Raw genomic sequence first — 16,271 nt, 5'->3', positions numbered from 1 at the left:
GGCTGTAGGACCCCGTTGGGCCTCCTCTAGTCTAAATACAAGATGAGATACACCTGGGCATGGAGGTATACAGGTTCTGTATGGTATCTTGCCGCACATTTGCCCACAGCGGTTGCAGCTGGGCCTTTCGATCCTGCACATTTGTAGGTTGCTGAAGCTGGCATCCCAGCTAGTCCAATAATTGATCGATTGGTGATAAATTTGGTGACTGGGCAGCCAAGGAAGTGTTGTAATCAGGCAGAGATATTTCTGGGAAACCCTTGCTGTGTGTGGGTGAGCGTTATCCTGCTGCAGAATGCTAGTTGGAAGCCCTGCCAACAGGTGGCCGCAGGATGTCCTGCACAGGTCATTGAGCTGTTACTGTCCCTCCTATCACTACTAGCAGTGGGCCGTGTGCTTTTCCACAGCAAAGGCAGGATGTTATGGGATAACCAAGCAGAACCTGGATTCATTGCTAAAGACGATACGGTTCCAGTCCTTAGCAGTCCAGGTTTCTTGTTCTCAACACTACTGCAAATAAAGACCATAGTGGCTCTCTGTCAATGGCAAGAAAAGTAATGGGCACCGTGACACCAAATTTCCTTCTGCTAACCATCTGGAAATTGTCCAGAGAGAAACGGGAGTGTAATGAAGGTGCCACCTATATCTGAATGGAGCACGAGAAACTCTGGGAGCTGCTCATGCTTGTCGGTGGATCAAACTATCCTGTCTACTGGTGGTCTTTCTGGGCCATCTGGAACCTGTTGGTCGTGTGTGCCTGCCCTCACGTAACCACTGCTCCCAACACCGAGTTCAGAACGGCCTATATGGCAGGCAATTCGTCAAAACTACTATCCTGCTTCTCTCAGTCCAGTGATGTGCCCCCCCCTCAGAGTCCGTTAGCCGGGTAAAATGTATTTGATGGCATGTCTAGCAATCAGTGATCTCTCTCCAAGAGGTACACCACATATAGGTAGCCTTTGACAGCCTTTTTATAGGGCAGTGGTGGAAGAACTTTTATGCCTTATTGCACGCCCAGTTTTGCAATCTTACATTTCTGCCTGGGTGCATTACGTGTTTGGTCAATGAGTGCATACTGGCCGTGTGCGAACCGTATCACTAATGTGGACCTATTCACTTGAATGGATCCGCAATCTGGAAGATATGAAGCGGAGGCATGGAACAGAAGGCCACGGAAGCACTATGCATCCGTGGCATTTTGGTCTGTGCCTCTGCACCGCAAAGAAATAGAACATGCTCTATTTTATGCTGTGCGGACGGACCACAGACCCATTCAAGTTAAATGCGTCTGCATCCGCCAGCACAGAGATATGTTACCTTAAGAGAGGAAAGTTCTGTAATATGGCATCCTATAGAACAGTGTGCACAAGGAATACGGGGTTCTGTATTCCCCCAAATCTGTAGGACTATACTGTACTGTTCTATGCCTCTATATTCCATCTCCGTACAATTCTGTGTACGATATTTTGTTGCATTGGCATTTTTTCTCCATGGGAGTGGCAGGGGCTGGGTCAGGACTTCAGGCCTGACAAATGTATTATCTTTTACGCCTGGAAACAGGCATAAAAGAGGAGTGAAAACTACAGCAGTCAGAGGCTGGAATAGTTTTCACTCCAGGGACATGGACTGCCAGAGGTGCAGCTGCTAATCTATATATAAAGAAGGACTGATGTATGTATGTTGCGCGATCACTCAAAAATGCAACCATCGATTTCAACTAAACTTGTTATACACATCCCTTGCTACCTGGAATGAAATCTTCCAAATATTCCCCAAAAAAGGACCTGCATTAGCCCATACAAGCCTGCAAGTCTATCTTCATATCCCAACTGCCATACACACGGTCACATGTCCCTTATCAGCCAATAGAAGCTTGCAGGCCCTTAGTCTCCACATACACACAGTTTTTCTCCAGGTTTCCATAACAACCAGCCATTTTTCTTCACTGATGCAGGTCAGCTTTAAAGGGGCAGAGTGCTGTGGAAGACACTGATAAGGGATCGGAGTGCTGTGGAGGTCTCAGTTCAGGGGCAGGTAGGGTGGCCATTCAGGAAACCCCTCCCCCAGGTCCCGCTAAGTCACGCCCTCTCCTACTCCACAGCTGACGGGGATTGAATAAATTAATGTAAAAATCAACTTCTGTCCGCTGCAGGGGTGGGAGGGAGGGTGACTTTTTCCATGCAGCTTGTGCTCACACAGCACAGTGCTGCTGTCTGAGAGTGAGCTTTTCAATAGAAAGTCCCTGTGTCAGACGGAGGACAGGAAGTCTGAAAGCTGGACTGTCCTGCCTAAAACAGGACCTCTTACCACCCTATCGGCAGGCTGCTATGGAGGTCAGTGTTAAGTGGCAGATTGCTGTAGAGGCCACTGTTAAGGGTATGGGTACTGTGGAGCAGTGGCGGATCCAGAGCCTGGTCTCGGGAGGGGCACTTTCAGATTATTTTCTGTCTGCCGCCACAAAACAATGGTGCTTATAGAACAGACTACACAGTGTAGAGGTATACTGTATACTGTGTGGCACAGTGTAGCGGTATACTGTATATTGTGTGGCACAGTGTATGCTATAAAATACCCCTTCTTAGTGCCCCCCGTAGATGACCCCATAGTACTCCTCTCCCCCCTTCCCCATAGTACCCACCATAATGTGTCCCAGTATAAAATTGTACTGTACAGAGAGCCCATATAAAATACCCCTTCTTTGTGGCCTCAGTAGATGCCCCTATAGTGCCCCTAATCATGTGCCAGTAATAGCAGCCCCCCCGTGCCAGTAATAACAGCCCCCTGTGCCAGTAATAACAGCCCCCCTGTGCCAGTAATAACAGCCCCCCTGTGCCAGTAATAACAGCCCCCCTGTGCCAGTAATAACAGCCCCCCTTTGCCAGTAATAACAGCCCCCCTTTGCCAGTAATAACAGCCCCACTGTGCCAGTAATAACAGCCCCCACTAATAACAGCCCCTCTGTGCCAGTAATAACAGCACCCAGTAATAACAGCCCCCCTTTGCCAGTAATAACAGCCCCTGTGTGCCAGTAATAACAGCCCCCGCCAGTAAAAGTATTGTATATAACAAAAAAACCACATACTTACCTCCATGTCAGCGATGCGATGCAGGCCTCTTCCGGCCTGTGTCCCACACTGTATGGCTCAGGCAGCGCGATTACGTCATCGCGCCGCCTGCGCCGGCCTCTGATAGGCTGCCGGCCTAGTGCCTGCAGCCTATCAGAGGAAGGGAAAGGGACACTGTGGGGCTGTCTACCTTCTGCCAGTACTTTATGCAGTAACCTCACTTCCCACTATGTTTTTTCCTAGGGAGCTGATAAGAGGATAAATGACACTTACAGAAAAGCAAGAGGTTCCTGTGATGTACAACTGCAGTGTAGAAGTTCTTTTATCAGGCGCAAGAGCTCTGCTACCTCTGACCCCCCCCCCCCCCCCCCCCACACACACACTTCCCGTAAGCCACCTTCAGAGTCTTGTTACCAGGAATGGATCTTACCTGACAACAGGCAGGGACTGCCTCTGTGAGACCTCTAGTAGCCATGACTGTATAGCCTTTTTTCAGGTGGATGCAGTTATATATATTTTTTTAAATTAAGTGATTTCGACATTTGCTAGTTACAACATTCTCTATTAAATTAAATGAAATTGTGTGAAAGTACAGTGACTAAGAAAATAAAGATAAAATAAAATATGACATTAACTGGGCATTCCTGAGCATCCTCTGTACAGCGATACAGATGCCTGTGCTGCGGCAGGGGAGGGAGAGGAGTGTCCCTTTCCCTTCCTCTGATAGGCTGCAGGCACTAGGCCGGCAGCCTATCAGAGGAAGGGAAAGGGACACTCCTCTCCCTCCCCTGCCGCAGCACAGGCATCTGTATCGCTGTACAGAGGATGCTCAGGAATGCCCAGTTAATGTGATATTTTATTTTATCTTTATTTTCTTAGTCACTGTACTTTCACACAATTTCATTTAATTTAATAGAGAATGTTGTAACTAGCAAATGTCGAAATCACTTAATTTAAAAAAATATATATAACTGCATCCACCTGAAAAAAGGCTATACAGTCATGGCTACTAGAGGTCTCACAGAGGCAGTCCCTGCCTGTTGTCAGGTAAGATCCATTCCTGGTAACAAGACTCTGAAGGTGGCTTACGGGAAGTGTGTGTGGGGGGGGGGGGGTCAGAGGTAGCAGAGCTCTTGCGCCTGATAAAAGAACTTCTACACTGCAGTTGTACATCACAGGAACCTCTTGCTTTTCTGTAAGTGTCATTTATCCTCTTATCAGCTCCCTAGGAAAAAACATAGTGGGAAGTGAGGTTACTGCATAAAGTACTGGCAGAAGGTAGACAGCCCCACAGTGTCCCTTTCCCTTCCTCTGATAGGCTGCAGGCACTAGGCCGGCAGCCTATCAGAGGCCGGCGCAGGCGGCGAGATGACGTCATCGCGCCGCCTGAGCCGTATAGCGCGGGACACAGGCTGGAAGAGGCCTGCATCACATCGCTGCCAAGGAGGTAAGTATAAGTGTTTATTTATTTTTTATGTACAATACTGGTGGCTACTTGCAGATAATGGGGGGTCTGTCATTACTGGCACATGGGGGGGGGGCTGTTATTACTGGCACATTATTGGGGGCACTATAGGGGCATCTACTGAGGCCACAAAGAATGGGTGTTTTATATGGGGGGCTCTGTACAGTAGAATTTTAAACTGGGACACTTTATGGTGGGTACTATGAGGAAGGGGGAGAGGAGTACTATGGGGTCATCTACGGGGTCACTAAGAAGTGATATTTTATACTTGCAAATTATGGGGGACACTGAGGGCATCTACTGGGGCATTTTATACTGGTACATTATGGGGGAACTAGGAGAAAGGGGGGAGAGGAGCACTATGGAGGCATTTACTATATAGGGATATTTTATACTGGCACATTATGGGGGCACTATGGGGACATTAGCTCAAATGGGAGCATTACAAGGGGGTATTTTTTGCATTATTATAAGGAGAATTATTTCTACTGGGGGGCATTATGGTGGGCTTTATTACTCCCCCATATTATGAGCCCCTAGTAGCAGCACTAGCCTCTCCCTGCTCTGCTATTCCTCTGCCCCTTCTCCAAATCCTTATTATGAAATCTTTCTCATTAGGATAAAGCACAACATCAGCTCCGCCGAGCCCCCAGCCAACGTGTTCAAGTGGTGTCCGAGATCTCCAAGGTCCAAGCCAAGTAACTGTAAGTTTTCATGTGAAATATGTTTGCTATACACATATAGCATACACTGTGCACACAATATACAGTATACCTCTACACTGTGTAGTCTGTTGTATAAGCACCATTGTTTTGTGGCGGCTCTGGATCCGCCACTGCATGCAGATGGCAGGCGTCGCTCTTAGAATCACTGCACACTTCAGTTATTTGGGCAGTCACCGGGCCAAATAACTCAAGAGTGAACTCAGCCTTACAGGTCAATGTTAGCGTCAAGAAGAAGTGCACTCCTTTTACACTGGCGCCAGCTGATTCCACATAGATGTCTACAGAACCTGTTCTATTAAACTCTTATACAAGTAGAGCCCCCCCACCGACAGAGTGGAGAGGGTGTCAGCAGTAAGTTTGTGTTGACGTCACTGAATATTTTGCCCTTCCTCTGATCCGTCAGAACAATAACCCCCAAAAAAACGAATCATGTCTGTGGAGCATCCGCCTTCACTCGCTCAGAATTTGGTCAGTAATCCATCTGGATCCAAAACAGAGATGACATGTGAATAGAATATTTGCAAGTCTTCTGTGTTTTGTACCCACTCCTGCTTTTGGCTACCAAATCACAAGCCAATTGTGATGGGACCATACAGGCCTTACAGCTGCTACACAGACAGGATCCGTTGTGCGTCTCATTTTTTCCTTCCTTCTGACAGGTCAGAAGAAGGGTCAAATAAATGATGATGTCAGCCAGGCCGAAAGGCAAAATAGTGGCCCAGTCCTGAAGTGGGGAGGGTGGAAGCAGCATGAGAAGTCCACAGAGTGGCCCTATGACATAGTGGTGAGGTGGAAGCAGCATGAGAAGACCACAGAGTGACCTGGTGACAGAGTGGAGAGGTGGGTGGCACTAACAGTACCCGCTGACGATGGTGAGTGTAAAAAGGAGTACTTCAGATGTGTGGATGGCATCAGATGTGTGGCAGCATCAGAATAGTAGCTGAGGCAGGTAGCCAGAAGAATCCCGTCTCTTTTGTCAAAGTGTTGGTGTGGACCATGGATGATCTAGTCTGATGTATCAGGCATTGGTGGGTGGAAATCCTGGCTGATCCACGCCTGATTCATCTTGACATAGGTCAGTCTCTCCACATTTTAGGTGGACAGGCGAGTTCTTCTTGGGGTAACTATGGCCCCCGCCACACTAAACTATAGCCCCCGCCACACTACTGGCCGGGCAGGACAGCTTTTCCAGGGCAAACTCTGCCAGTTACGGCCACAATTCCAGTTTGGCTGCCCAGTAGTCCAGTGGATCTTCCATGTGGGGTGGCAGGGTGCTGTCCAAGTATGCCACCACCTGCTGGTTCAGGTTCTGCTCTATGTCTAGCTGAGTAGTTTCTTCACTATGCGGGTGAAGAAAGCTGCTCATCAGCGACCCAGGCTGCTGCTGATGGAGCTGGTGCTGCTCCTGCCACCCCACGCCTCCCCAGCAGCCATGGCAGTGGAACGTGAGTGCAGAGGGCCCCTCCTGTCAGACTTGCGAAAGGATGGACCCATGGCGCAGATAGGCAGCGGTCAACTGACTACATTGGATGTCTCTATAGTAGTTCAGTTTGTCTTCCCTCTCAGCAGGTGTAAAAAAGGCCCCCATTTTGGACCGGTAGCAAGGGTCCAACAGGGTGGAGAGCCAGAAGTCATCCCTCTGCCGAATGCTGACAATTCGGGTGTCACTACGCAAGCAAGTAAGCATGCATTGGGCCATTTAAGCAAGTGACTCGGAGGTACTCCCTGCCTCCATCTCCACAGCATACTGCCACGGTATGTCTGGGTCCTCTGCCTCCTCTTCCTCATTGCCCTGTAGCTCCTCTGGCTGCTCCTGCTCCTCCTCTCCTGTCATCTGTGTATAAAAAACACCCATTTCGCTACACATTGCTCGTGCTTCAATGTCCTCCTCCTCCAGTTCAGCCCCCACAGGGCTAATGTGGCTGTGAGATATAGGCGCCACGTCTCTAGTCCCCTGACCAGCATCTGTTCCAGGACATGAAGTGGAACGACATTGTTCATCCCGTAGTCCTGGTGTCTGACAAATAACGTGGCCTCCTCAAAGGGCCTGAGGAAACGGCAGGTGTCACACATGAGCTGCCACTGGCTGACAGTACTCCTGTCCGCTTGGATAATCAAGATATCATTTATGGCCTTTCTCTGTTCGTATAGTTGGTCCAAAATATGGAGGGTGGATTTCCAACAGGTGGAAATGTTGCATATCAGCCTATATTGGGGAATGCCGTTCTGCCGCTGCAGTTCAAGGAGGGTGTGCTTTGCGGTGTATGAGTGGTTGAAGTGCATGCAAAGTTTCCTGGCCATTTTTAGGATGTCTTGCAGATGGGTGGAAGATTTCAGGAACTGCTTGACAACTAGATTGTACACGTGTGCCATGCAGGGCGCATGGCTCAGCCCTCCTTGACGCAGCGCCGACATTATGTTCTTCCCGTTGTCGGTCACCATGGTTCCGATTTTCAGTTGTCGTGGAGAAAGCCAGGATTCAATTTCTTGATGAAGGACATGGAGCAGTTCCTCCCTTGTGTGACTCTGTTCACCCAGGCAAACGAGGTGCAGAACAGCGTGACACGGCCGTACCCTGCACATGTGGTATGCTGGAGGGGCACTGTGGTTAGTCCCTGCAGTGGAGGCTGAGGACACGGTGGAGGATGAGGAGGCAGAGGCAGACATTGTCGCAGGACCAATACCGTGAGAACATGGAGGTGGAAGCGGCATCACCAGGCCAAGTGGCTGGTGTGGCTGTGCAGGAACCACATTCATCCAGTGGGCTGTAAAGGACATGTATTGTCCCTGACCGTAGTTACAGCTCCACACGTCGGCGCTGCCGTGCACTTTGGCAGACACCGACAGGCTCAAGGACTGGCCCACCTTCTGTTCTACATGTGTGTGCAGGGCTGGTACTGCCTTTTTGGCAAAGAAATGACAGCTTGGGACTCTCCACCTTGGCTCGGCACAAGCCTTCAGTTCTCTGAAACGTGCAGAGTCCACCCTTTGGAAAGGGAGGGACTGCAGCACCAGCAACTTGGCCAGGAGCACGTTCAGCTTCTGCGCCTTTGGATGAGTGCATGCATATTGTTGTCTCTTGGCAATCGCTTTGGTGATCGATTGCTCACTGACTGATGAGGAGAAGGAGCGCGAGGAGCAGGAGCATCAGGACCAGCAGATGATAGGAAGGACAGACAGCTTCCTTCGGCTGAGATGGTGGAGCCTTGACTGCCTGATATCGGCTGCATGACACTGGGTGATGCAGCTGTTGCTGCTGCAGGCTCGACCACCACATTGGAGCCACAGTTCTCCCAGGCCACTTTATGGTGACGCTGCATATGTTGATGCAGGGCCGTGGTACCAACTAGTGATGGATGAACATCGGCCGGGACGATTCGTGAATGCGCGTTCGCGATCAAATTTTCGCGAACTGAGCATTCGCAGCAGGACCCATTTACTTTATTGGCAGGCGAACCTGAAAAACCTTCAGGTCATATTTGCAGCCAGCAAACACTTACTAGAAGTACCCAAATAGTCCCACAACATAGACAGTGATATACCAGAGGGGGGTCATTGGCCAAAATTCCCACAAAAAATATGTATTTTAATCAGGGGACATTTTTATGCGTCTTAAAGGGAAACTCTCAAAAATGTGCCCTGCTAGAGCTAGAAATGTTTTATTTCCTATTGGTTTGATGTATACAAATGTGCTGCACTCCACGTTTTTGTATCCTGCAGAGTCCATTAAAAAAATGCATACGTTAACGTAATTTTTTTTTTCTACCATGGAACTGTATGGTGAACGGACGCCACTGTACAGCATCAGTCTGAGGCATAAGTTAACGCATACATTTTTGGTATGCATTAAATGGATGGCAAAAATAGGATGTAAACCCAGCCCTAGTGTCAGAATAAGCACCAGTACACAGCAGAGCAGCGTGGCAGAGAGGGCAGGCCGCCATGTACTGACAGAGCGCTACCTGGTCCTGGTGGTCAGGGATGAGGACTGTGTTTCTCAAGGATCATTTCCTACTGGAAAATACAAAGGCACAGTATAATACGCTATAATCTATATACTATAAAGATATTAGCGCTACCCCCAAATAATAATACAATTAGGTCGTCATTTATTATATAGAAATACATCTATGTTAGACGTATTTCTGACACAGATTTTGGCGCAAAGGTCCTTAGCAGTGCAATCTGCATATTTTCCCGCTCATGCCAGGTCTAAAAAAGGATGGCGTGGGCAGGTAAAGGGATACACTTATGGCCATCCAGTTATTGGATACCACCGCCATGTTGTGACTCATGAATGGTATAAGAGGCACAGTACAGGGTATTACTAGGGGCACTGCACAGGGTGTGGTAAGAGGGCACGATGCAGGGTAGAAGGGGGCACAGTACGGGGTGGGGGGCACAGTCACATGACCCTGTGATATTAGAAGGTCCTTATGGTGAATGCGGTTCATACGCCACCATAATGAGAGACAGAGAAGTGAGACAGGGGTGTGATTATGTGGCTAGAGATAAAAAAAATAATAATAATAACTGTCGGCCAGTACAGGCCCCAAAAATTAGCCAATAGGCTTTCACTTGACAGCACAGAACTTTGGATTCTGTGGCTACAGATGCATTAGGCGGTCACAGGATAAATATGATCTCATATCCAAAGTGACCAACGCATCTTCAAACAGCCCTCTTTTTGCAGGTGTTCCTCTTCAAACACTGGAGCATGAAGGCCCCCATTTGCACTAAATTGGAAGCGGCGGAGCGCCCTGGCTCCTGCTCATCGCCCAGGAGAATGTCGTCCTCGCTCTCTTCCCCCCAGCCACGGACAACTCCAGGGATCCCCGAAAAGTTTAAAGCCTGCTCTTCTTGCTCCTCCTCCTCCTCCCGGCACCATCCTCCTCCTCTTCAGACTCCTGCTGTCTTGTCTCAGATGGAGTAGCCCCCCTGGGAATTCATTCAGCATTGCAACTTCCTCATTTTCCAGCTCCTGCTCCTCGACTGCTTGATCAATGACACGACGCAATGCACGCTCCACAAAAAAGGCGTAAGGTACGATGTCACTGATGGTGCCCTGGCTGTGACTCACCAGTTTGGTGATCTCATCAAATGACCGAAGAAGTCTGCATGCGTCGCGCATGAGCAGCCACTGGCACGGTGAAAAAAAACAAGCTCCCCAGAACCTGTCCTGTCCTGAGTTCGTACAGGTAGTCGTTAACGGCACGTTTCTGCTGAAGCAGCCAACAAGCATATAGAAGGTGGAGTTCCAGTGCGTCGGTGAGTCGCAATTCAGAGGTCTGACGGGCAAGTGGTGCAGCCGCTGAACATCAGCAAAGCGAGCTATGGCTGTGTAAGATCTTCTAAAATGGCCAGAGATTTTCCTGGCCTGTCGCAAGACGTCCTGGACCCCAGGGTATTTGACAACGAATCGCTGCACGACATGTTCAGGACGTGTGCCATGCACAGCACGTGTATAACTTTGTCCTGTTTCAGCGCGCTCAGCAGATTGGCACTGTTGTCGCACACCACTTTACCAACTGTCATATTGAGTGGGGTTAGCCACTGATCGGCCTGTGACCGCAGAGCTGAAAGGAGTGCAGGACCAGTGTGGGTCTTGGCTTCCAGGCACAACAGCCACAGCACAGCATGGCACCATCTCACCTGGCAAGTCAAATAGGTTCTGGGGAGCTTAGGGAGTGCAGAGGAAGAGGCGGTAGCAGTGAAAAAGGAGGAGTCAGCCGAGGAGGAGAGGGAGGATGGAGTAGGAGGAGGAGAATAAGAGGCAGACCTGCATCCACTCCGTGGCAGTAACAACAAATCCACACGGGTGCCAGGGGTTACAAGCTTGACGGCTGTCAGAAGGTTCACCCAGTAGGCAGTAAAAGTTATGCATCTTCCCTGCCCCTGTTTTCTAGACCACGTGTCTGTGGTTAGATGTATCTTGGCACCAACGCTGTGTGTCAGAGATATATTAACTTGCCGCTGAACATGGCCATATAGTTCAGGGATGCCCTTCTGGGAGAAATATTTCCTTCTGGGGATCTTCCATTGCGGTGTGCCAACGTCCACAAATTTCTAAAGGTCTCCGAGTCCACCAATGTATATGGCAGTAGTTGGCAGGCTAGCAGTTCCGACAAGCCAGTGGTCAGGGGTTGGGCAAGAGGGTTATCCAGCATCATCATTTTTTTACGATCTCGGAGTAGGCAGCAACAGCGGGGACCACCCTCCTTGGGCTGATCTGGGTACTGTCGTCGGACCACTGGGTATATAGCAATAGCACCCCTCAATTAGTATTTCGTGGAAGAAGGTATATAGCACCCCTGAATCAGTATTTGGCAGAAACTGGTATATAGCACCCCTCAATCAGTACTTGGCAGAAACAGGTATATTGCACCCCTCAATCAGTATTTGGTGGAAGCAGGTATATAGCAATAGCACCCTTCAATCAGTATTTAGTGGAAGAAGGTATATAGCACCCCTCAATCAGTATTTGGCGGAAACAGGTATATGGCACCCCTCAATCAGTATTTTGTGAAAGCAGGTGTATCGCAGCCCTCAATTAGTATTTGGTGGAAGAAGGTATATAGCAATAGCACCCTTCAATCAGTGGCTATATTGCACCCCTCAATCAGTATTTGACGGAAACAGGTATATAGCACCCCTGAATCAGTATTTGGCGGAAACAGATATATGGCACCCCTCAATCAGTATTTGGAGGAAACGGGTATATAGCACCCCTCAATCAGTATTTGGTGGAAAATGGTATATCGCACTCCTCAATCATGATTTTGTGGAAGAAGGTATATCGCAGCCCTCAAGCAGTTTTTTGGGGGGCAACAGGTATATCACAGCTGTTGCAATTAGTTACTCCAATAGCATTTGTCCCTCTATCTAGCTGCCGTATCGCAGCAGAACCGTACACAGTTGCTGCACTTTACAAATACACTATAATATAATTTCTATGTTAGAAAGTATATTAGAAGTATATCACACCCATCTATATCACACCTATCGATAGCACACCAATACCAGTCTTTAAAAGGACTTTTGTGGCCCTATTAGCTAGCGTTTGGTGTCCCTAACTTTCCCTGTTCCAAAATGCAACCTCTCCCTACACTGGCAAAACACATAATGTAAAATAGCTGCCAGATCGGGTTCTGTTATAGGGTGGGGGTGTGTTCATGTGCTGAAATGTCTCAATTGGCTTTCCTGTCCCACCTGATGGATGTGTCATGGGTCAAAGTTCGGCGCTATGCAAAAAAATATGGCGCGTGCGAATATCGCCATATGTTCGCATGTTCATTGCAAGGCTATCTCTAGTGCCAACATTGACACCCTGGCTATGCTTCACCTTCTGCCCACAGATTCTACATATGGCCATGATCACCTCCTCTGGCGGCTTAACAAAAAACTGCCACACCGCCGAGTAGGCAATTTTACCCCCAACTCTATGCGCTGACTGACTGCTACCACTGCTGCCTCCGTGAATCCGTGCACCGCTACTTCCCGGGCAGGTAAGCTCCTGCGAAGCGGGTGGTCTACCCCGGGCACGTTGGCTCCCGATCTCCCACTGCTGCCACCCTGCTGACTCGCGGCCACCCTAGCAAATTGCTGGCTCTGTTGTTGCCACCCTCTTCTCCCGATGATGATGAAGCCCCTTCATCACCCAACTCCCAAGTGCGATCAGCTACATCATCATTGAGTACTGTCTGCATGTAACTGATGTCCTCCTCTACTGTCTCTGGCTCAGGAGCCTGACCGCTTGCAACACCAGCTCCCATGCCACTCTCCTCATCACTACTTGCCTGCCTAGTGGAGGAAGCAAGGATGTCTCCTCCATATCTTGGCTTGCTAGTAGCTGCTGTCTTCTACTAGCTCGTCCTCACTGTATAATGGAGCTGAGCCCACAGCATACAATACTTCTCTGGCTTAGGGAATAAAAAAGGACAGAGGCAGATTGAGGACAGGTGATGGCACAGGGCCTGCTCCCGGGCCATGCCAACTAAGGGTTGTGTCTGATGAACTCACTGAAGATCGAGATCGAGTCAACCATTCAAAAACCGCTGGGTTGCTGGTCAAGACACAACCGCTAGCTGACACTGGGAGCTCAGGCCTCTGGAAGTGACCCCTGCTGCCACGGCCCCTTACTCTGCTGCGACCTCTGCCTGCGCCAGAAACATTTAGTCCTCTACTACTTCCTTGTGCAGGACCTGCCACTTCTCTGTCTGACATACTGTTAGATCAAATAAATAAATAGAAAGGAAATTAAAACACCCCAAAAAAGTCTGTAATTTTCTTACTTCACCACACAACGGCTAATAAGCCCTTTTTTTCCACACTAATACACACAAAAAAGGGCTTTAGAACATATAACTGCACCGATGAACGGGAAATATATTTTTATTTTGCCACTAATACACAACAAAAAGTGCTGTCATTTTAGCACTTCACCACACAACTGATAATAAGCCCTTTTTTTCTATTAATACAAGCCAAATGCTTTAGAACATATAACTGCACCGCACAAGGGCAAATAAGACATAGAAGTATTTTCTTGTAATAAACCCTGTTAATTGTTGTAACACCCCAATAGCAAGAACGGATTAAAGAAAGATATTTAATCACCAGTCCGCAAAAATTCTGCTGCAGTTACGAGGAGTGTTGTGGGGTCAATCACACTTTCATGGAATATACATATAGGGTTCGGAGGATACCTTTGATACGCCTGTTGTTGGTGGAGTGCCGTGTAAGTACAATCTGTGCATTGCAGGGCAGCACAACCATACGGATTTACACTATTACAATTTTTACAAGTTGCAGGATATCCACAAATAGGACATCTGCAGACCTCGGTACCTTTCTAAAAGGAGAAGGAGAAAAAAACTGTTTGTATACCGTCTATTTATGATACGCGCGGTCCGAACCCTATATGTATATAGCAAGAACGGATTGCTGGAATTGTAGAGCTGTATAATGACAATTTGGGTCCCCAGTCAGTGCAGCAAGGTGTAATAGGATTGTTTCAACTACCCAGACTGTCACTTCCCCTACTGAATCCTGTTCAGCATAAATGCTGGGGAATGATTCCTCCCTATCCTTTCCCTACACCTTGAATAATCTTTCCCTGCATTTCTTTTTCTAGCACTGTCCCTAGCGCCTGCACTAAGTACACTGGAAAATGGCAGAATCCAAAATGGCTGAGGCTATTTATGGGGCTGTGACATCACATGACTGGCTGCTGATTGGCTGCATGCATGGCATTATTGGTGATCCCGCCTTCCCAGAGTTTCTTGCTCTATGTCCTCACACATGCAGCAGCCATTTTAGGAAAAAATGTGATTTATTTACCACAAAGCGAGAGGAAATTCGGATTTGGTGCGAATCAAATTTTTCCTTCATCAACTGCAATTCACTCATCTCTACTTGTCAGTGTATGGCTGAAAAAGACTTTAGGGAAACCCAAACAAAACTGCTCCTTCACAAAAAGCACAGGAATTATGCAAACTTTTTTTGAAAACTCAGGTACGCTTTAAGCTGGAGGGTTGCTTTCAATCACATAAGTTCATCAAAGCAGCAGAACAATTCCTACAATCTGTATGTACCCCTGCGGGCACCATAGATTTCCCAATGCAGTTACCAGCAGGTGGGCGCAGGTGTGGGATTCAGCCGGTTCCCTCCGGTTTTCCAGATCCGGTAATTAAATTTACAGAAGGATCGGAGAACCGTGTTAGCGGCTGATTCCAGATCCGGAGCTCTGCGGCTTCCACAATGGAAGCATTCATCTCCCAACATTCATCTGTATCGCCGTCCTCAGGACAGCGATACAGATGAACGCTGCAGCATGGCAAGGGAAAGGCATCTCCCTTCCCTGTTCCATTAGGGCTGCAGCCTATCATGGGGGCATCTACTGGGGGCACTACTGGCACATCATGGGGGACACCATGGGGGTATCTACTAGAGGCATTTCTGGCACATCATGGGGGACACTATGGGGTCATCTACTGAGGGCATTACTGGCACATCATGGAGATCAGATGGCCGCTGATGGAGGGTCATGTGACCAGGCAAATCACCTCCATGCGATGTCTCCTCCATTCAAACACACTGCACCTGCACTAAACTCCCAACAGAACAAGTGCGGATGGCAGGCATCACATGGTGGTGAATTGCCTGGTCACAGGACCCTCTACCAGTAGCCATCTTATAGACAGAACCCCTGTGTGGACAGCAGACGGCCCCTGTGCAAAGAATGTGCGTGTGCCCCCCCCCCCCCAATCTAACCTATTCCCTCCTAACATAACATACAGCCATACAAAATATATAGGGTAACGCTACTTTCACACCTGTGACACTACTATCCGGCCACCTGATCCGCCAGAAAATGCAAGGAATCAGCCAGATGCGTGTGCCCCCCCCCCCCCCCCCCCCCCCAATCTAACCTATTCCCTCCTAACATAACATACAGCCATACAAAATATATAGGGTAACGCTACTTTCACACCTGTGACACTACTATCCGGCCACCTGATCCGCCAGAAAATGCAAGGAATCAGCCAGATGCAGTGGTTTGTGTCCCGCTGATTCTCAACATTTTTGCCTGATTGTAGCCGGATCTCATTATAGTTAATGGGGCCGGCGTTCATTCTGCATCCAACAGTGTCAGATCCGGTGAATTCTGACAGGCTGTTCTCTGCTGGAACAGCATGCCAGAATCACTAACGCAGAAGGTAGCCTAATACAGCGCCACAAACCTCATTCATCCAGTGACGTCTCCTCTGATGTAAATGTTTTGTTTCCTCATCTTCTCCTTTCAGACCAGACCGCCATGATGACTTCTTTCAGCCATCTCTTATCTCTGCAGAGTTTGGCACAGCGTTTTCCTACTTTTACATTCTCCACCCCACCTTCTGAACACCCCATTATGCACCCCCAATACTGTGCCCACTGTGCTCCCCAAAACTATACTTCAGAAACAGATAAACCCCCTGAAAATACAGATAGTCCCCCTTTAATAATTATTGGCAC

This window comes from Bufo gargarizans, chromosome 9, assembly GCF_014858855.1.
Source record: "Bufo gargarizans isolate SCDJY-AF-19 chromosome 9, ASM1485885v1, whole genome shotgun sequence".
Classification (NCBI taxonomy): domain Eukaryota; kingdom Metazoa; phylum Chordata; class Amphibia; order Anura; family Bufonidae; genus Bufo; species Bufo gargarizans.
The sequence above is the reverse complement of the archived record's forward strand: the minus strand, read 5'-3'. Positions refer to the sequence as shown.